Here is a 21,117-nt window from a genome sequence, read left to right on the forward strand (position 1 = left end):
GAATTATTATCAAAACCTCTTGAGATAGTTTGAAAAGCATTGCTGTAGAAATTCCAAGACGTAATTCTTAAGGAACTCTGGAGATATTTGTGAAGAACTAAATGGATAAATATAAATAAATATTCCTAGACAAAAATTTAAAGGAATTTCTAAAGAAATTCCCAGGAAATATTTTTGAAAAAAAAAACATCTGAATGGTTTCCTATATGGGATTCCTGAAAGAGTCCATTGGGGAGTTAGGGAATATCCGTATGATTTTTTAAAGAAATCCCAGCAAGAATTTCAGATGTAAACTCTAAAATAATACCCGAGAAATCCTTGAAATAATCTCTATAAAAATCTAAAAATTTATGAATTTCAAATAACTCAACGTACATATGTACAGATGGGTAAATTATTGTTTTGTTTTTTTTTGTCTTTTTTTTGTTTTTTTTTGTGTATTTTAACTAGTTGCTAATTCTACACTCTAGGTAAATTATTGGTTAAATTGGGAAAAAATCCACAGCTCAGGTGAGATTTGAACTCACGACCCTTATTCGCTAGACAAGTGCTTTACCAACTAAGCTACCGAGCCAATTAATGACCCGGCAACCTAGTTGTCATAAGGTTCAATTCTAATCTCATCGATCTATATCATCTTCCTCTAAACCGCAAATATAACCATCCCTGTTGAACATATGTACGAAGAGCGAAAGCGATTTGTTTATTGTTTGAAACTGTTTGCCTATCGTACAGGCAACGCTTCCTCAACCACTTGTAGAGGAAGAACAATGCTACCTGGAAGGCGATCAAACGCGTCGTTCGCATTCTGTTTGATACGACGGATAACTACGTAGAGGTAGATGCTCGAAAACGACTTTAACCAATAATTTACCCATCTGTACATATGTACGTTAAGTTATTTGAAATTCATAATTGACCACACGGATTGGTATTACCGAAAATTTGCACTTTGAGTCGCTGAAAATTTAGTATAGTTTAGGTTAGATTTTATAAAGAAATGCCTAGAAGTTTTCTAAATAAATCATTGGATGAATTTCTAAAGCAATCCTAAAGTAATCAAAAGTTCCGCTTCCCATGACAAAATGTACTTTCAAGTTCCACAAAGTTCAGATAAAGTTCCGTATGGAACTTCCTAGCTGCTTAAGAGGCTAACAATGAGCCTTGCTGGAACTTTGCATATAAGTTCCAGCAAGGCTCATTGTTAGCCTCTTAAGCAGCCAGAAAGTTCCATTCGGAACTTTATCTGAACTTCATGGAACTTGAAAGCTGCTTGAGATGCTACTCGGAACTTCGTTGGAACTTTCTAGTTGATTGAAGTTCATTTCAGTAGCTTGATGTTCCAAGGATTTATTTTTGTCATTTTAGCAAAAAATAATTATAAGCAAATTTTCATCACAGACAAACAGACGTAACTCTTAGAGGAAATTCATCAAAAACTTTTGCCCGGTGTCATTTTCATGAGCACACTGCCACCTGTTGGTAGAACCGCGCGCGACACTGTCGGCCATGATGGATTTCGATTTGACGTTTTGTCGACACTCACACTACTACACAAATTGCCTGTAATTTTCGTTTGCATCATTCAGCAACGTGTACACTGGCAAACGTCAAAGCGATCGAACACTAGCGCATTTGGTGGAACGATCGCGCAAATCAAATGAAATTTGAATTCATCGTTAAAATCATGTGCCAAGCCGTTTTGAAGAGTGTTACGTCTGTTTGTCTGTGTTTTCATAGACAACTAAATTAAATTCACCAAATCAATGAATATGAAGTGCTAATGAAAAAAAACATTATGCCCATCAGATTCGAACCGGTAGTCGCTGCGTCAGAGCCCTGCACTCTACCGCGACACCACAATTGCGATAAAGTGCAAAGCGGATGAAATCTGACTCGAATCAATCCTCTGTCGACATCTAGGTTTGCACACATGTACAGTTTATTTGTACGCCCGAGCATTACGACTCATGCAAAAATTTGAGGCTGTTTATAGAAAAAAAAACGTTACGTACGCGGGAAAGGGATGGTCAAAAAATGTCGATTTTTGCGTAATAAATGGATGCTGCATAAAAGAATTTTTGGAGAAATTTCTGGTGAAATTTCTACATGAATATTAAAAAGAATCCCTGGATAAATCTCAAGAAAATTTTATGAAGAGTTTCCTTCAAAAAAAAAACACATGGAAATATTTCTAAAGAAACTTTATAGGAGTTTATAAATGAATCTGTGGAAAATTTGAAAAAGGGACACCTGGAAGAACTTCTGAAGGAATTCCAAACGGAATTTCTAAAGAAGTACCAAGAAGAATTTCTTAAACAGCCCCTTGGAGATTTTGTTTTCAAAATCGCTGGAGAAATTTCTTAATTAATTCGTGGAAGATATTCCTCAAGAGAATCAGTGGAGTGACTTTTAAAGGAATCCCTAAATGATTTTCTATGAAATCCAAAGAGAAATAAGTAAGGAAATATATGGAAAGTTTTCTCAAGGTATCTTTGAATAAATTATTAGTATCATTAGTATCCCAGAGGAATTTATGATGAAATTCCTTAATAAATTTACTGAAGCAAGCCATGGAACAATTTCAAAAAAAAAACTCGTTTTCTAAAAGAGTCCTTTGACCAGTCTTGTTAGAGATCACAGTCATTTGAACCTTTTCGTCGATATTCGGCCTCCTTTGTCTCCGACAATCGCAACACAATCAATCGAACTACTGTTCGAAACAAAAATGTCAAACGAATGCACTTCACGACGATAGCGGCTTCGGGAGACGGTTCGGCTTTTGTTATTCCTGTCTTCTCCATAATAAGAGCTATGTTGCCCATCTGTGTGTCGTATTCTATGCAACATGCAAGAATAAACTAATATTAACATTCATAATCGGAATTGGCTGAAAATCTATGCGTAAAGCTAGAATTAGACAAATGTCATCGTGTCAGATGACATTAATTTGACCCTTTCTGATGTTTATTGATCTTCGTCCTACTGCTCGTGTTGTGTCCGTTGTGTTGTGTTGTGTCACATAGCGTCCGTTCCGTCGAGGTTTGCGTTTTTTTTGACAGTTTTCCCATGAGAAATGTGTCAAACTACTGTCACGCACACGCAAACGTATGCATTGTGTGGGGCACAACGGTAGCGCACGAATGTAACAAAGCAAGCTGACACCCGACTGCGGCAGCGAAATGAAGGTAGTAAAAAGTGTCGAATGTTTACAAGACTGCCTATGACAAATTTCTGAAGAAATCCCTGAAGAAATTTCTTAACCAATTCATGGAGAAATTTTAGTGGCAATGCATGCTGTTCTTTGATAAATTTCTGGAGGAATTCCCAAGAATGTTTCTAAAGAACATTTCCAAATTAATCCGAGGAAGATTTTTTGGAAGAATCCTGTGGGTATTTCTGGAGAAATCCTCAGATAATTGTCTGAAGGAATTTTTGTTTTTTTTTTTTTTGAAAACCTCCGAAACTAGGGTAGCGAACCACTTGGGCAGCGGCCGGTATTTTGGGCACTCTTCGCTATAACTCAGTCAATTCCAAATCAATTCACTTGAAATTTCGTACACGGCTAGATACTATACGTATCTCATCGCGTTCCAAAAATTGTGTCAGTTGGTTCAGAATTGGCTGAGTAATAGCAGAAAAGTGCCCAAAATAGGACCCCTGCCGAGATGGTTCCACTTCCCTATTTCGAAATGATTTTCTGCAGTAATTTCAGCATAAATATCTAAAGAAATTTCTGAAGGAATCGCTGGGCGAATTTCTAAAAGAATCCCAGTAGGAAAATCTTAAAAATTTCATGGAGAGATGTCTGAAATGATTTAAGCAAGATTTTTTTTTTTTTAATTTCTGGAGCAATTTCTAGTGGATTTTCAAAAAGAAATGTTCAAAAAAAAAACTGGAAAAAATCTTTAGAAAAATTTCTGAAGCTATCTAAGCCAGATTCTCAAGAAATATTTTCTGTAGATATCCTTGAGTGATTTTTTATCTGTGACGGAAATCCTGAAGTAATTTCTAAAAGCATTTGTCTACGTGAAGGCTAGGGGCAAGACAGATCTAACGAGAGCAAACCTGTGTTCGAGGTGTTGTTCAGAATTCCTCACAGTTCCTCAGAATTTCTCCCGTTTATGCCAAAGTGTTATCTGGCATCAATGTCAAACTGCAAAGTGTTGCGTGTGCTGAATGAAAATTGCAGTTTTAGGGATGTCTTTCGACAAATTTCGTCGATCATCGTTAAAAAGAGTAACTCAGAATCTCTCAGAGTTGCTCTCGTTTGCACAGTGTCTTGCCCCTAGCGTGAAGGTGATTTTTTTTGCATTAGGAAACGTTTAAACTATTCATTGCAAAGGCAATATTTCACCTTTGTTTCCAACTTAAAAAATACGAAATAAACTTTAACGATTCTTGCCCCACTCGTCGCTCGTTGCTGGCTGACTTCATCAGCTGGGTAGACAAATCGTTTTCCACCCTGGGGGAAAAACTTTCCCGCGAAAATCAGACTGCCTTGCCGGAGTAACTAAATATAATCCGGCACTCTGGTAGCTACTGAGCTCCGTAGCCATTAAAAGAGTTTCGATTGAGTGGGCAACAGGTGGCGCCCAACAGTGTCCTTTTATTAGGAGTAAAATATAGTCCCCCCCCCCTCAATTTGGGGACCAAATTGTGTTTTTGATTTTTCAATGAAAGTTTCTCCTTTGTGTAGTAATTTACGACCACAGAGAGAGACAGAAGCTGTGGGAGAGAGAGTCAGACATTTACGAGTGGGATTTCCATAATGTATTAAGAAGTGCCCCTTTTTGGATTCATCAACCGTGAGCCGACTTGTGAGTGGTAATTAGCCCTCGTCATAAATCTCATTCAGTCTTTGTAAATTACATCACCTAACTAGGGGGTTAACATCAAAGCTTAGCAGAAAGCTGATTACGAAATGAAAGTTTCGGCTTGGAAGATTGTTTGAGTTATATACAAAGGGGTGGCCAAAACTTACATTTTTATACTTTATATCGACTTATAACAAAACTTTTATATTGACTTTTGCGATGATTTTCACAAATGAATTTTAATTTTTTTCTTTTTTTTTATTAATAATTTTGAAGGCCATGGAAATTCTTGAATTGTTTATGAATTGCAGTTTCAAATAGTACATCTCAAATATCATGCTTTGATCTTCAGAACAACGTTTAAAAAAATGCTAAAAAATAGCTGTTTAATAATAATAGAGTTCGTTTTTACATTTTTAAAGATAATAAAAAAAATCAAACATATGAACATTCAAATCAAAGATGAGCATTCAGTCTAATGCGAATAAAATTTATAGTGTCGTGACTTCAAAGCTCACCTGGCTGTGGATTATTTCCGCCACAATTTCGATTGTTACATCCACCTAGCTGATATTTCATCGTTTGACACGGCGAGACTGCTGATGGCTGTCTGGCGGTAATTACTTTGGGGATTTTGGGGGCTGTTCTCGTGGAACGGTATAGATAGTTGCTAGGGGCAAGACAGATCTAACGAGAGCAAACCTGTGTTCGAGGTGTTGTTCAGAATTCCTCACAGTTCCTCAGAATTTCTCCCGTTTATGCCAAAGTGTTATCTGGCATCAATGTCAAACTGCAAAGTGTTGCGTGTGCTGAATGAAAATTGCAGTTTTAGGGATGTCTTTCGACAAATTTCGTCGATCATCGTTAAAAAGAGTAACTCAGAATCTCTCAGAGTTGCTCTCGTTTGCACAGTGTCTTGCCCCTAGGATAGTTGATGATGACCGATGATATTCGAACTGCACGAGCTGAGTGGGTGAACAACACAACAGGAAGGTAGACCCAATATCTAATGATGAATTAAATATGAGAAGGTGAAAGCTGGGCTCACTGTGATTTTCACAAGGTCATTCATAATAGAAGTCCAATAACGCTCGATAGTCAGTCGCAAAGTATAACGAGACTGATGGAAGGAATCATGAACAGTTTGGTATAGAAAAAAGGAAATTAGTATGGAGCATGTATGCTTTCAGCAGATTGTGCTTCAAGATTGAATTTCATTTATATTAGTTGAGCTCTAACTAATATTCTCGTTTTCAAGTGGGGTAATAAATGCCTTCATGGTGAGAAAAACACTTTTATAGTTGCATTTCTATCTTTTCATATATGAAAAGGAAAGAAAAATAAAAACGATAAACGCGAGTGACCAGTTCGAATCCCTGTCGGTCTACAAACTTTTCTTAAATTCTCTTGACTTGCTTAGGCGTAGACTAGAGTACCCTCTTGCCTACCGCTGCCACACGATATGTAAATTCAAAATAATCCAAGAACCGGTCTGACATTGTGGTTTACGACAAAAGGATGAAGCGGGTAACCCTCATCGACATCGCTGTACCGTTAGACCATTATGTCCAATCAACGTTCTCCGGCAAGATAACCAAGTAACACGACCTAGCGGAGGAACTGAAGCAGATGTGGCACCTAAAGGACGTCCGTATAGTTCCAGTCGTTCTCTCGGCAACCGGAGTTGTCGAAGCTACCTAGACGAGCTGGAATTGAAGAAGCGAATCATCCTGAAAGCGGTGATTCTTGGAACCTGTAGTATTGCAGACTACATCCCAAATTGGACTATCACACTTTTTTTGGTACGTCTAAAAAGTGTGATAAAAGTGCACATTTGCCTCGGATCGTCTCGACGTCTTCGGTGCACTTATTCCTCCATTTACAAGGAATAAGTGCACAGAAGACCTCAACTCGATCCGACGTGGCCCTGCGCTGCAATCACACTTTGAAGGTGTGTGCACACTATTGTGTCAGTCCAATTTGGGGTGCAGTCAGCAATATATGGCGATTCCTGAATTATCACAACAGACATCCAAATGCCGGGATCTCAGCATTTTCTCAAACTTTCGCCGAGATCCGCACAGGCGAGCGCTCGGCAAACAACAACATAATCGAAATCTCAGCAACATTGACAGTTCATTACTGAGGTTCGGCAACTGTTTTGCTGAGAATCAGCTAACAAATGCAGTTTTAACTGGGATATCAGTTTTTGAGTTTGCTGAGTAGTCAGCTGTGCGCGGAAACTTAAGTAAGTCACCAAGACACCAGTAGCAAGGACTAAATAGGATATTGTTCGTGCAGTTGAAAATCGGAATTTTTGACACGCGAAAATCGATGTTTCTCCTAAACCGTGTGTCGGACGTACGTCGCTGGATAGAGGGCCAGGTCCGCTGTCCAGCGCACTACGTCCGATGTTAGCTTTCACGTACGGATTTTGAGAAAATTCGATTGTCGGGTGTGGGGAAACTTCGGGTTTCAACCGCGACGACAATAATTCACTGAATTACAAAAGCGCATATCCCAAAATTCGAAAATAGGACGATACTAGGTTTCAGTGTGGTAGATCTAACTCCGTTACGCAACACGAAAAGGTGATCTAGCCACGTTTCGGGCTCCGTCAAAGATCGACCATCTTTCAAACCCCCTCAACCATTCATCCATCAACACAGGCCGCCTGACATCTTGGATTGGGTTTCCCTGTTTGGTGGACTTTTACCCCCAGAATACTGCCGCAATTCTGCAAAGTGACGTAAGTGCCATTAAAAATGTCGATATTTTTTGGTATATTTTATATAATATCTGGTGTAAAAATAACACTGTGGTATGCCTGCTGTATTATAATGCAAGATCTAGTCGTAATCTATCATCTATGGGAAGAAACTTAGAGAATGATCAAGAGTTTTATGCATAATAACCAAAAAATGGGCAAAAACTATCAATGTCGCTTACGTCACTTTGCAGAATTACGGCAGAATATGGGGACGTAGGTATGGTGTAGCATGCTCTAATGCAGGGCTTTTCAAACCTTTGGCTTGCGGTGCACTTTTTGGAAATAAATTGACGGCTGTTCGAGCCCGTATGAAGTTGATCACTAATATTAACTTCTTTTCTCGATCAGCCTAGATAGCTGAGTAGTGTCGGTAGCGATTGTCTCAATTGACTAAGAATAACACTACGGACCGCCTGTTCCGGTGGTAAGAGTCCACCAACAGGTGACCCCTGATTCATGGTATGATGCGGCTTTACGCTTACCGTGCCTAGAAATAAATGGCTAGGGGGGGGGGGGGGTCTAATTAAAACCTAACCGCCAACAGAGTACCAGGGCGCCCTCCACGGTATATTGCCCTTACTGCGCTAATGCAGTGGACCTTGTATTTCTGCAAGACAATCAGCTGCCCTTCGCCTATATGGTTTCGCATTATGTGATTTACACAGTGTATTCTGTGTATCCTCGCCTTTGGCGATTTCCAATCGCTACCGATCTGGTTTTATTGCTGCTGTTTTTTTGATGTGCTGTTATTGCGAAGAGTTTAATCTTACCTAGTTTGGGTTATGGCTACGGTTAGGATAGCTCATATCAATCTTCAGCATAAAAGAACAGTAACGATCAATCCTTGCAGACTTATGCTACAGCCCAAGTGGCGTTGGTACAAGAACTTTCAGTAAACATGAAATGGCAAACTCGCGTGTCATGCCTCGAGCCTGTGTGCTTGCCAACAACGCAATCGTTGCTACACTCGTCTCTGAACAAACCATCAGAGATGTATGTGCTATCACAATTGATGTATCTGTTGGGAACCTCAACAGGAAATACGTCTATTGTTCGGTTTATTTACCGCATGATGAACCATCCCCTACGGATGCTTTCAAACAAGTCATCGCATACTGCACATCAAAAGGACTTCCGCTAATTGTTGGCAGTGATGCTAATGCTCACCATATCATCTAGGGCAGCTCAGACATTAAGGACAAACGAAATCCCACTTCAACAGTGCATCAGAACTTCAAACGCACAAATCTGAAGACGCAAGCTTCAAACAACAGTGCATTTTATTATTCTGTTCTTGCTCAATTGTAATAAGGTTAAAATAAAAAGCTCAAGTGCGCTGGTTTTGTTTACGAAGAGATTTGTGCCCTCGAAATCGTGAGAAGGTGCCAAAGTCGGCCATTTTGGGATTCCAACAAGTCTGTCCTTAACTTCCCAGCATAATCACTCAGATCCCAGCATAATCACTCAGATGCTGATGATCTCAACCAGCCGTCGTTTATCGCGAAAAGATTGCGCCCCGTTTGATTTGTATACGGCGGCTGATTACACAGCGTAACAAAAATTAACTTTTTGTCTGTCTCAAGAGCAAACTTATGTGTCTCCGACAGATTTTGGGCCGCTGAATCCGAATCCGAGCTCAGATTTGCTCTAACACGTCACAGTTTTGAGCTATACCTCAATTTATAGGGCAAAATATGCGATTTTGGGTTTTTTTTGACTGCAAGCCATTAAGCAAGGAAATATTTTTTTAAGCAATCAAAAGGTTAATTGGTCAACTAACATCTAAATCAACAACTCATGCAAAATATATCGTTTTACCAAATCGAATTTGATAGTTTTAAGCGATTTATGTTAGATACGATATTTCCCATACAAGTCACCCTCCAAAAGTTGCATGCAAGTTGTCATACTAACATAAAATGGTTAAATCTATCAAATTTGATTAGGTAGAACGAAATATTTTGCATGAGTCGTTAATTTAGATGTTAATATATTAATTAACCTTTTGAATGTTTAAAAAAATATTTCTAGGCTTAATGGCGTGCAGTCAAAAAAGCCCAAAATCGCATATTTTGCCCTATAAATTGAGGTATATCTCAAATTTGTGACGTGTTGGAGCAAATCTGAGCCCGGATTCGGATTCAGCGGCCCAAAATCCTTCGGAGACACATAAGTTTGCTCTTGAGACAAAAAAATGTTGCGCTGTGTTATCCATGACAGCTCCCACCCGGCGGCTGCAAAAACAGTTTTAGCCTGTTTTAGCCAAGGTGCACACCGTGTGTAAATCATACGTGCGCGGTCTGGCGCGATCTGATGCTGCGCGTTTCGAACGCAACTTGTTGAGAATCTATGATAAGCGCAACAATAAGTAGTACAGATCTTGCATTACTTAACATAGGCAACCGCCCAACCTCTGCTATCTGCTAGAAGCTAGAGAGGAAGTGTTAGACATAACACTTTGCTCTAGCAGAATTAGTCACGAGCTGACCAATTGGCATGTGTCAGATGAAGAATCTTTATATGACCATCGCTACATCTTTTTTGAACATTTAAATGTTACATCGCAATAATTGGGTTTCATTGACACTCCAAGTGATTTAGATGATGCCGTTGATACTACAACGGCCTTCATCATGGAAGCTTTTGAAGAAGCTTGCCCTCTGCGGTCTGTGAAGACCACAAGAGGAACCCCTTGGTGGAACTCTGATCTGGCGAAACTCAGGAAACAATGTAGAAAGAGTTGGAACAGGCGACGTTCGGCTGGTTCGGAGACTTTCAGGCCGGCTCGCAAGGCCTACTGGAAAGTTCTAACATTTGTTCACATGTTTCCAGTTTGAGTGAAGTCAGTCGACACAATCCTTGCGAAATCTAAGAATTTCCGAGTGAACGAACTTCGTTAGCAAAATGGCGATCTGACTTCCTCTGAAAAGGAAGTTCTGGAATACTTATTCAGCTCACACTTTCCTGGATGTGTGGATATTACATCTTCGGAAGAACCTGATGTCTTTTCTTGTAGTAAAGATTCCCTGGCTTCAGCTCGGAGTATTGTAACTATAGAATCGATTTAGGGGGCCCTTAATAGCTGTGCTTCTTACAAATGCCCTGGGGCAGATGGTATTTATCCTATTTTGCTTTAGAAGGGATTTGATTATTTTAAACATGTTTCATAAAAACACTTGTTTGCAGTTTTGCTACAGGGAATACTCCCAAATATTTGCGGGATGTTACTGTGAAGTTCATTCCGAAACTGGGTCGTGCGTCGTATGAAGAAGCAAAGAGTTTCAGACCTTTTAGATTGACCTCTTTTCTTCTGAAATGCTTAGAGCGCATTGTGGATCATCACATCCGTGATGTTCATCTGGCTGACGTGCCTCTTCATGTGAACCAAATGCCTACCAATCTGGTAAGTCCACTGTGACTTTTTTACACAAGGTTGTTTACGATATCGAGAAAGCATTCGCTCAAAAGCAATCTTGTTTGGTTGTTTTCTCTGATATCGAGGGTGCCTTTGACAATGTGCCTTTCGATGCCATACTGGAAGCCGCGCAGAATCATGTTATATCTCCATTGATTTCCAATTGGAATCATCAAATGCTCAAAAACCGATATTTCTTCTCGACATTGCGTCTAACAGGGATTAGGAAATTGAGTGTTTGTGGATGTCCCCAAAGGGGAGTCTTGTCGCCGCTTTTGTAGAATCTCGTGGCAGATACGCTATTGAGGCAACTCAATAATAGCGGTTTTCCTACTTATGGTTTTGCCGACGACTACCTAACATAGGTAGTTGGTATGTGTATCAGCACCCTTTTCGACCTGATGCAAAGCGACCATCAGATATTTGATGGTTGGTGTCGCCAATATGGCCTGTCGATAAATCCGAGTAATACATCTATTGTTCTTTTTACGAAAAGGTGAAACCGTAATGAAGTTCGAGCTTTGCGTCTCTTTGATTCTGAAATAGATGTGATTGAATAGGTTAAGTATGTCGGAGTTATTCTTGATTCCAAACTTTCCTGGACACCTCATGTTGCGTTCAGAATCAAAAAAGCTTGTATGGCGCTGTCCATAAACTACGTAGACTTATTTTTGGCCATCTCAGAAACCCCCCCCCCCCCCCCACCGTAGACTTTTGTTCATACAAAAATTTGAAAATTTGTATGGAGCGTAGATTTTGGCCGGACCCCCACGTCCCCCCCCCCCCTCAGAGTCTACGTAGTTAATGGACAGGCCATATGGCCTTCGGGCAATGCCGGCGAACCTTTGGTATAACTTGGAGTCTTAAACCCAAGTATATCAAATGGATTTACACAACTGTTGTTCGTCCAATATTGGCTTATGGATGTCTGGTGTGGTGGCAAAAGGGCGAAGTGAGAACGGTCCAATCAAAATTAGGCCATCTCCAAAGGATGTACTTAATGGCGATGTCTGGAGCGTTCTCTTCAACTCCTACGGCAGCGCTCGAAGTGCTCTTTGACGTTGCCCCACTACACATTCATCTCAAACAAGAAGCACTTTCTTGCACTTACCGTCTATGGGTACTCGGTTTACTAGAGGAAACTCCAGTGAACCGCAGTTCAACACACACCTCGTTGTTTCCACTTTTGGTGAATTGGGACAAAGTTGTCCTTGCTCCAAGTGATCTTACAATTGCTTGTAATTTTCCATATAGGACATTTTCCACGAAATTCCCTTCCCGGGAAGAGTGGACATCTGGTTATCTGGAGAGAAATATTTCAGACGGCATCGTATGTTACACTGATGGCTCCCTTCTCGAAGGTCGAGCAGGTGCTGGTGTTTATTCTCGTGAGCTAAGGCTGTATCAGTCTTATTCACTTGGCAGACACTGCACCGTTTTTCAGGCCGAAATCTTTGCTCTTATGTGCGGAGTGCAATCAGCACTTCAGCAGCACGTAATGGGCAAAGTAATATACTTCTGTTCAGATAGCCAGGCTGCTATTAAAGCACTTGCTTCGGCCAACTCCAGGTCGAAGATAGTTATCGCTTGTCGAACTCAAATCGAGGAGCTGAATTCAGCAAACGCTGTTCACCTTGTATGGGTGCCTGGCCATTCTTCCATCGCTGGAAATGAATTGGCTGATGAGTTAGCTCGCACTGGAGCATCATATGACTTCATTGGCCCTGAGCCAGCTATTTTGGTATCCAAGTGTTGGATAATGCATCAGGTCGACACCTGGGCTGCCACTCAGCACAAACCCCGAGCAGAGGAAAATATCAAAATAATAACAACGGAATCACATAACCTGTTTTTATATCTCGGTTTGTTATTATTAACTTATTAAGTCATCACCGTGCTATAACATGTTCTGTTGGGCAATCTTATTTTGTTATGATCGTGCTCTTGGTAAGAAAATATCAAATTACATTTCAATAAAATGTTTTGTTGTAGCACAAGTTCAGTTATTATTGTGTCATTGAGACTGTACACATATTTGATCATTAATATTACAACATAACTAGCTTTGCAATCTAAACTACACCATTCGAGATTTTCGTTGTTCACAGCATTCCGTGAGGAACTGTAAGAGAAAATATTATTTTGTCATCAGTTCCTCTTCTTACTGACATTACGTTACAGTGCCAACTTATCAGCCTTTTGTTTTATAAGCACTTTGAAAAGTATATCTGTTTTTTTTTTGTCCCAGTTTCAGTTAGGTATGAATACGAAAATAGAGAGTGTATTAGAGTGTTAGCCATTTTATGAAACATTTTGGATCAACGGTGGAATTCAACGACGAACAACACATTTTCGACAAAAATCTAACAAAATAAGTCATCAAGAACTCCATTGATTATTATTAGACTTTTTATTTTTCTTCATTTCACTGCTTCGAGCCCACTTAGATTCACTTGGATAAATGTGTCAATCAATGATGTAATAATGTAAATTAGTCTTATAAACAATGAACCACGTAATAAAGGGTTTCAAAACGACGGTAGTTTTTCATCGTAAGTTGTTTGGAAAATAAACGAAAACTATTATTTCTCTCTGTTTTCGATAACACAAGTTTACAAAATAAAACGAAAGTCGTGAACTTCTGTCAACGACCAAAATTTTTGAAGCACAATTTAGTGCTGATTTCGAAACCAACCTTCAAAAAATTTAAAGTAGAACAGTTTTTGAGTTTTAGCTCAATATCGAGTTTTGTAACTTTTCAAAATATGTAATTTACTAAAATTCAAATATATTGCGTTTTGTTCAACCAATTTTAAATCTTTTTCCATAAATTAAAAGCTGAAAACAATACCATTCGATCATCTGAATATAGGAATTGCGTCAGATTGATGAAATTCAAGATATTGGCGAGTTTTAGGGACGATCTTCTTAAATTTTAGCAAAATTTCCAAAATTTTTTGAAGGAATGTATTTTTTTCAATAAGAAAAAACCAACTGAAAAATTCTTTCTCGACGTGTATTTGACATTTCATATGTAGGCGAGTTACAGTAAAAATTTCAGCTCAATCAGAGCATTGATTACGGAGAATGAGATGTTTGAAGTGAGCGACGTTGCTTAAAAATAGAACAAAAATCGATTTCAAATCATCAACCTTGTATGGAAAGTCGAAAAAATTTCCGCTCTACTGTAATTTTTTTCCTTCGCGTTTTTGAACTCAGGGCATGACTCTCCACCAAAAATGATCATCAGCTTACCGAGTTCAAAAATGCTGTAAACTAGTGTAATAAATCGCTTGCGACAACAATAGCGTTCCAATTATGAATAAAACATTTAACAATAGATCCTATTGTTGCGTATCCCATTGAATGCATATGGGACTTTGGAGGAGTTCCTATCCGCAACAGAAAAAAAGCAAATTTTGTTTTCAGATTGTTATCAATAACGTATTCATATCAAAATTTGTTATTGAAATATTTTAAAAATTCGCTGTTATTAAGTTGTTATTGAAACTAACAAAACATGTTATTAAACAGGTCTTCCAGGAACATTTTTTTGTTATAATTTTTGTTATTTTGCCGCTTATGACAGACAAGTTTATAACAGGATATGTTATGTAAATAACATGAAAATAACTCTTTCCGCTACTCAGTTATTTCTCCAAAATAACACATTTTATCATGCTGTTGCTATTTCCTTCTGCTCGGGACAATACTGGAATAGTTTGGAGTCGTGTCGTCAAACAAAATTGTATTATACTGAGCCATCTCTAGGGGTGGCGAAGTATATCTAACAAATATGTCAAAGCAGAATTGCAGCATGCTGTCCAGTTTTTGCGCAACTGCGTTTCCGAGTATTCGGTGAACACTTATTAAGAGAAGCTGACTTCAGAAACCTGAATCTTCAGGACGTTCTGTTAATCTTAACCCGCTGTGGTAAAGAGCTCTATACGCTGTCTTTCGCTTTATGCGTTGTTACAGTACCATTTTCAAACCCCTCAACCATTCATCCATCAACATAGGTCGCCTGACATCTTGGATTGGGGTTCCCTGTTTGGTGAACTTTTACCCCCAAACAGGGCATAGGTGGCGCAGCATGCTCCTAATGCTTATTATTTGTCAAAGGATAAGCATTAGAGGGCTAAATTAAAAGGTAAAAAACTAATCACACTCATTCGAAAAAATAAATAAATTGTTTTGAATACTTCCAGTTATTTGATAATCCAGGAAAATGTGTTCCATTAACCATGTCTAGCCATCAGCAGGTCGGCTCCAGAGGCATGTTCTCCTCCATTGGGGAAATTTGTGCCAATTTTAATCATTGGAGTTCACCACTACACCAGCTTACCTGTGTAAGCTGGTATACTGGTGAACTCCCACGTTTCGGTTACTGTTAATTAGAGACAATTACTCATTGGTTATTGCAGTACAACCGCACAGTTACAGTAGGCAGCACCATGATGGCATCCATAATCATTGTGCTTACTGCCACTGAATTAGCACTGCAACTACAGGTGCTATGTTCAGTTCATGCATCAAAATGTTATGCACCACGAAACTGCACTGCACCATTTGTTCCATCGCCAGCTTCAGAGCTATAAAGTAAACTCCAAGTTTAACTTGCCTCGCATGGTTCGTTAGGTCCCGGAGGTGTTGTACCTGTATTTTGACATGGACAGATTACCACTGCCGTTGTGCCATCTATACCAGATTCGTTAGACTGAATGGTCTGAACTTCATATGGGTGACATAGTATGGGGAAGGCCAAAGTTGTCTCTGACACTCGAGATTCCCACTCGAGAGTCATAAACGAACGGAACGAGCATGGTCGACGAATATTTCATTTACGTTATTGGATTCGAACGGGTGCCCGACCTGCCCTGCCCGCCGGTCATGCTTCGTTCGTTGAATGCATTTTCCCCTAGCGGGCGGTGGTGGTGATGATTGGCGATGACACAACTTTTGCTATGTACAACGGATCGGTACGGTGGCAAATTGGTGCAGACTTCACTGGGAGTTGGAGACTTGTTTGCTATGCCCATCACACATTGACAGGTTCGACCCGAGTCGATTTTCCCCCATTTTCCCGCATAGACACTTGTTGCTGCTACCAACAGGCACCCATAGTGCACCGGTACGTGATTGTTAAATGGAAGATTCGGAAAATTGGTTGGAAAATTTAATGTAATTTAAGTGATTGTTTAGTTCAGTGATCATGTAAAAAGCGTTTTGCAACTCTACACAATTTTATACTTGCCGTTTTAGTGTCACAACGACCTAGTATTTGTCTTCACTATACCGATTTGTTGCATTAATGGTTCATAATGCAACATTTCGTTTTCCGAATGGATTTGAGCATTTTTTTTTGTTCAAACTACTACTGAAGAATCTTGCTCTTTGTATCATACTGGCGTATCTCCCATGATTGATTTACTTTTAAGACTTTGGTGGAAAATAGGTGTTTGCAGTTAATTGTGGAGAGTTTTCGAATATTGTTTGAATTTGAACCATGTGTTGTATGAAGTCAGAGCAGAAAGTGTTCGCATACACTGCCTATGATCGCATAATTGTCCCATATGAATAGGAAACCCAGCAAAAATGGGGCTGATTTGCGATCATGGGCAGTACAGGGGATAGACAAAATGATCGGGTCAGGTAAAATTTTCACTTTACAAAAAATGTCCAATTAGCTGTAACTTTTCGAAAATTGCATCAAATATTCTCAAATTTTCACTGTAAGTTGATCAAGTTGATCAGTTGTGTATCAGTGGACAAATTTTGGAAGAGATCGGGCTATTCTACACGAAGTTCTAAGAATTTTTGAAAAAGGTAGGATTACCCGATAGCCCATTACTTTTTCAATGAATTGCCACCTTTTTTGTTACTTTCTTTCAAAACATATTTGTATTCAAGACAATCAGAGGGAATTTAAATGAACTATAATTAGCATCTTGAATTTTGAAACAATGTTGAAATTTAAGAAAATTTGGCAAGAATTTTGTGTTTTATTAGAAAAATTACCTAATCGTTATAATTTTTTTCCGTGTTAAGAATTTTAAGTTAAGTCAAAAGTTTTTCAGAGCTCATTATATAAGGCGAACTGGAAGCATTTTCTCATTTTTTCGGTTCTTGATTTTTTATTAAATAACGAAGCAATATTTTCAAAATCGGTTTTCGTGCACATGTAGAGTATGGATCAAGGTATCTTCTGATTTTTTTTTTTGAGGTGGAAAATGTTTTCCATTTTTGCAGAAACCATTTTTTTGTGAAATTTTGTTCAAAAATGGTTTCTGCAAAAACGAAAAACATTTTCCACTACAAAAAAAAAATCAGAAGATACCTTGATCCATACTCAACATGTGCACGAAAACCGATTTTCAAAATATTGCTTCGTTATTTAATAAAAAATTAAAAACCAAAAAGTGAGGAAATGCTTCCAGTTTCGCCATAAGTTATAAATGGTCAAAATTTCATTGCACTCGGTTCATTGAATCCGGACATATAACAGCTCAAAGTTGGCTATCGGATAATTATACCTTTACTTTTATAAGAATCTTTATAACTTCGTGCAGAATCATTCCCAAATTTTGTCCGCTGATCCACAAATAGTTGATCAACTTACAGTGAAAATTGGAGAATATTTGATGCACTTTTCGAAGAGTTACAGCTATTTGAATTTTTTTTAAGAAGGGAAAATTTTGCCTGTCCCGATCATTTTGTCTATCCCCTGTATGTTGTGTAGTTTTCGCCGTCAGTTAACTGTCTGCTAGACCGTAGTTGAACTGCTAACTACTACGCTATTAGTTGACCTAATTTCTTCAGGAATTCCTCCAGGGCTCCTCGAGGAATTTCCCTATAATTCCTCGAGGAATTCCTTTGGGAATTCTTTTAGAGGAGGAAAAAATCTTTCCTCCGGAAAACCCTTCAGGAAAAATCCAAATAAACTCCTGAAATTCCACCATCAATAAAAACCAGGTAATCCAGGCAATTTTCAAGAAATCCTTGGAAGATTTCCTGGAGGAATCTCCGGAGGATTTCTCGGAGATTTTCCTGGAGAAATTATTGGATTATTCCGTGGAGAAATCTGTGGAGGAATTTGTGGAGTAATCCATGGAGTAATTCTTGGAAAAAATCTGGAGGAATACATAAAGGAATCCCTGGAGACACTGCTAAAGGAATTCCTAGTTGAAACGCTGGATGAATCCCTGAATGAATACCTGTATAAATCCCTGGATGACTTCCTAAAGAAAACCCTGGTAAAATGTCTGAGGGATTCCCTAGAAGAATTCCTGGAGAAATTTCTGGAGGATTTCTCCATGAGCTAATGAAAAGTTTATTTCAGAAATTCCACCAGGAATTCCTGAATGGATTTCCGAAGAGGTTAAGTACTCAAAGCGAGCGTCCGTATATGACGCAGCAATTCAGGGGGAGGGGGGAATATATGATTTTGCTATCAGCCATGTATTAGGAATGGGAAAATATGCTACGAGAGAGAAGTGGGTGTCCAAAATTTGCCTATTTTACTATGTCATTGATGAATGCTCCCAAAGAATTCTTCAAAAGCATCATTCACAAATTCCTAAATAGGAGTCTTCCAGGAATTCCTGAAAAGACCTAGAATACTGTTGAGATTAAAGAAGGAATCAACATATTCCGGGTGTAATTCTTAAAAAAAAAACCTAAACGAAATGAATATGACAAACGACAATAATTTGAAAGGCAAAACAATATGCTAAGTAACCTTTGCCAATTGAATTGGGATCAATCATTCATGGTCGTAGTCAGAGGGGGGGGGGGGGGGAGGGGCATGCCCCCCTAACCGCCATTTTTTTAAATTCGAGCCATATTTTTTTTCAAGAATTGCTCTAAGGGTTTCACTAGACATTCCTTCGGGAATTTCTCCTGGGATATCTTTAGAGGTTCCTCCAGTGATTGATCCAGTGCTGCTTTCGAGGATTCCTCCAGGAATTTCTCCAGGTATTCCCAAAGGAAAGTCAACAGAGATCCATTTATGCATTTCTGCAAGTGTTTCTTCAGCGATTTCTTCATATATTGCTTCAAGAAATCCGCTAGAGATTGCTCCAATAATTCAATCTAGAATAATTCCAAGTACTTCAGCAGAAATGTCTTCCAGGAATACTTTCAGAAAATTTTACCAGAAGTTATCTAAAAACAAATCTAGGGATTCCTTAACCCTAGTCGTGCATTGGGGCATACTAAGCGTGCACAACGTCAGTGCGGTGAACATCAGCTAATGCATCAGCTAAGGTCAAAAAAAATTGTACAAAAAAAGCTTTTGGGATTCCATCAAAAGATACCTACAATAATTCGTCCAGAAATTTTCGCACTCATGGATTTCTCAACATTTTTTTCTAGTAATTCCTACAGAAATTATTCCAGGAATTTGTTAAGTAAGCTTTCCTGGGATTTCTTCAGGAATTCCTCATCAGATTGCTTCTGAGGTTCCACATGGGTTTTTTTTTCAGGAATTCCTCCAGGGATTTTCTTTTGTGGTTTTTTCAGGAACAACATTTTAGAATTCCTTAAAGAGTTCTTCTTGGAAATCTTTCAGGATCTCCTCCAGGAATTGATTCAGTACTTCCTCCAGGGGCTGTTTAGGGATTCGCTTAGGAATGCGTCTTGGAATTGCTGCCAGGATTCCTGCTGGGGTTTCTGCCTCAAAAAGTTCCTGGGGGAACTGCCTCAAAGAGTACCTTCACGAAGGATTTCTCCAAGAATTCCATCTGAAATTCCTTCAGGAATTCTTCCTGGGATTCCTCCAGAAATTCCTTAAGGGATTCCCCTACGATTTTTTCAGGGGTTCTCCAGGAACTTTTCAAGGAATTATCTCAGGGATTCCACCAAAAATGCCTCTAGAGATTCCATAAGGAATTCCTCCAGGAGTGTCTTTGTTCCTCCGGGAATACCTACAGGCATTTCTCTAGGTTATCCTCCAGCTATTCCTCAAAGGATTTCTCCAGGGCTTTACTCGGGAATTCCTTATTTTTAAAGTACCTCCAAAGGTTGCCCTAGGATAACTCTGGATTCCTTCAGGAATTCCTCCATGTATTCTTTACGGAACTCCTCGAATTATTTCTTCCAGCAACTGTTGAGGGATTCCCCTAGGAATTCCTCTTGAAATTGCTTCCAGCATTCCTTCAGGGGTATCTTTGGGAATTCCTCTAGGGATCTATTCAGGAACTGCTACAGGAATTCCTCCACGAACTCTTCTAAGGATTCCTTCAAGATTTCTCCAAGAATTCCAAGAATTTCAAATTCTTTCAGGAATTCTTCCTGGTATTCCTTCACGAATTCCTTAAGAGATTCCTCTAGGAATTCGGCCAAAAATTGCTCTAGGAATTCCTCTAAAGATTTTCTCAAGAGTTCCTCTGGAGATGCCTTCAGGAATCTGTACAGGCATTCTTCTAGGGTATCCTCTAAAAATGACTGCAAGGTTTCCTCCATGCATTTCTTCAGGACTTCCTCCAGGCATTCCTCCAATAATTCTTGCAAAGATTATTCCACCAAAGAATTTTCCAGAGACAGGAATTGTTATTATTATTTATTAAAGCCACTTTACCCACTTTACCACGTTTGGTGGTGGCATTCGTGTCTGCCTTATAACTGTTTCAAACAGAACAATATTTTATGCATTTGGGAAATTGGATTTGGTTGAACAGCTTGCTTTCTTTCAGAAATTTGATCACCGCTTTTCTGTGTCATTATCATACGCGAGTATTTCAGACAGCGATCCGCTGATGCCACAATTAGTCCCATACTCCAAAGATTTCTTCAGGAATTACTTCAGGGATTCCTCCAATAATAACACCAGGAATTCTCCTAGGCGTTCTTCCAGGGATTCCTCCTTAGATTCTTGCAGAAATTTCCCCAGGAATTCTCACAGCGATTCCTCCAGGAACTCCTCCAGATATTCCCCCAGGAAATGCTTCAAGGACTCCTCCAGGAATTCCCCAGAAGTTTCTCCTGGAATTGCTTCAGGAATTTTTTCTCGCATTCTTCCAGGAATTTCACCAGGAATTGATCCAGGAATAAATTCATCCAGGAATTTCTCCGGGAAATACATAGTTCAGGGATTCTTCCAGGATTTTCTGCAGGAA

At 39.2% G+C, this 21,117-nt stretch overlaps 1 protein-coding gene and 1 long non-coding RNA gene across 2 annotated transcripts in view; one reads left to right on the forward strand and one right to left on the reverse strand.

Moving 5' to 3' along the window:
* LOC109417359 (uncharacterized) overlaps positions 1–21,117 on the reverse strand; it is a 303,964-nt gene that overhangs the window by 140,825 nt on the left and 142,022 nt on the right. The window lies entirely within an intron of this gene.
* On the forward strand, positions 341–835 carry LOC134289450 (uncharacterized). The gene is made up of 2 exons (XR_009998529.1): positions 341–389; positions 471–835. It is a non-coding gene; the product is annotated as an uncharacterized LOC134289450 (long non-coding RNA).

This window comes from Aedes albopictus, chromosome 3, assembly GCF_035046485.1.
Source record: "Aedes albopictus strain Foshan chromosome 3, AalbF5, whole genome shotgun sequence".
Lineage (NCBI taxonomy): Eukaryota > Metazoa > Arthropoda > Insecta > Diptera > Culicidae > Aedes > Aedes albopictus.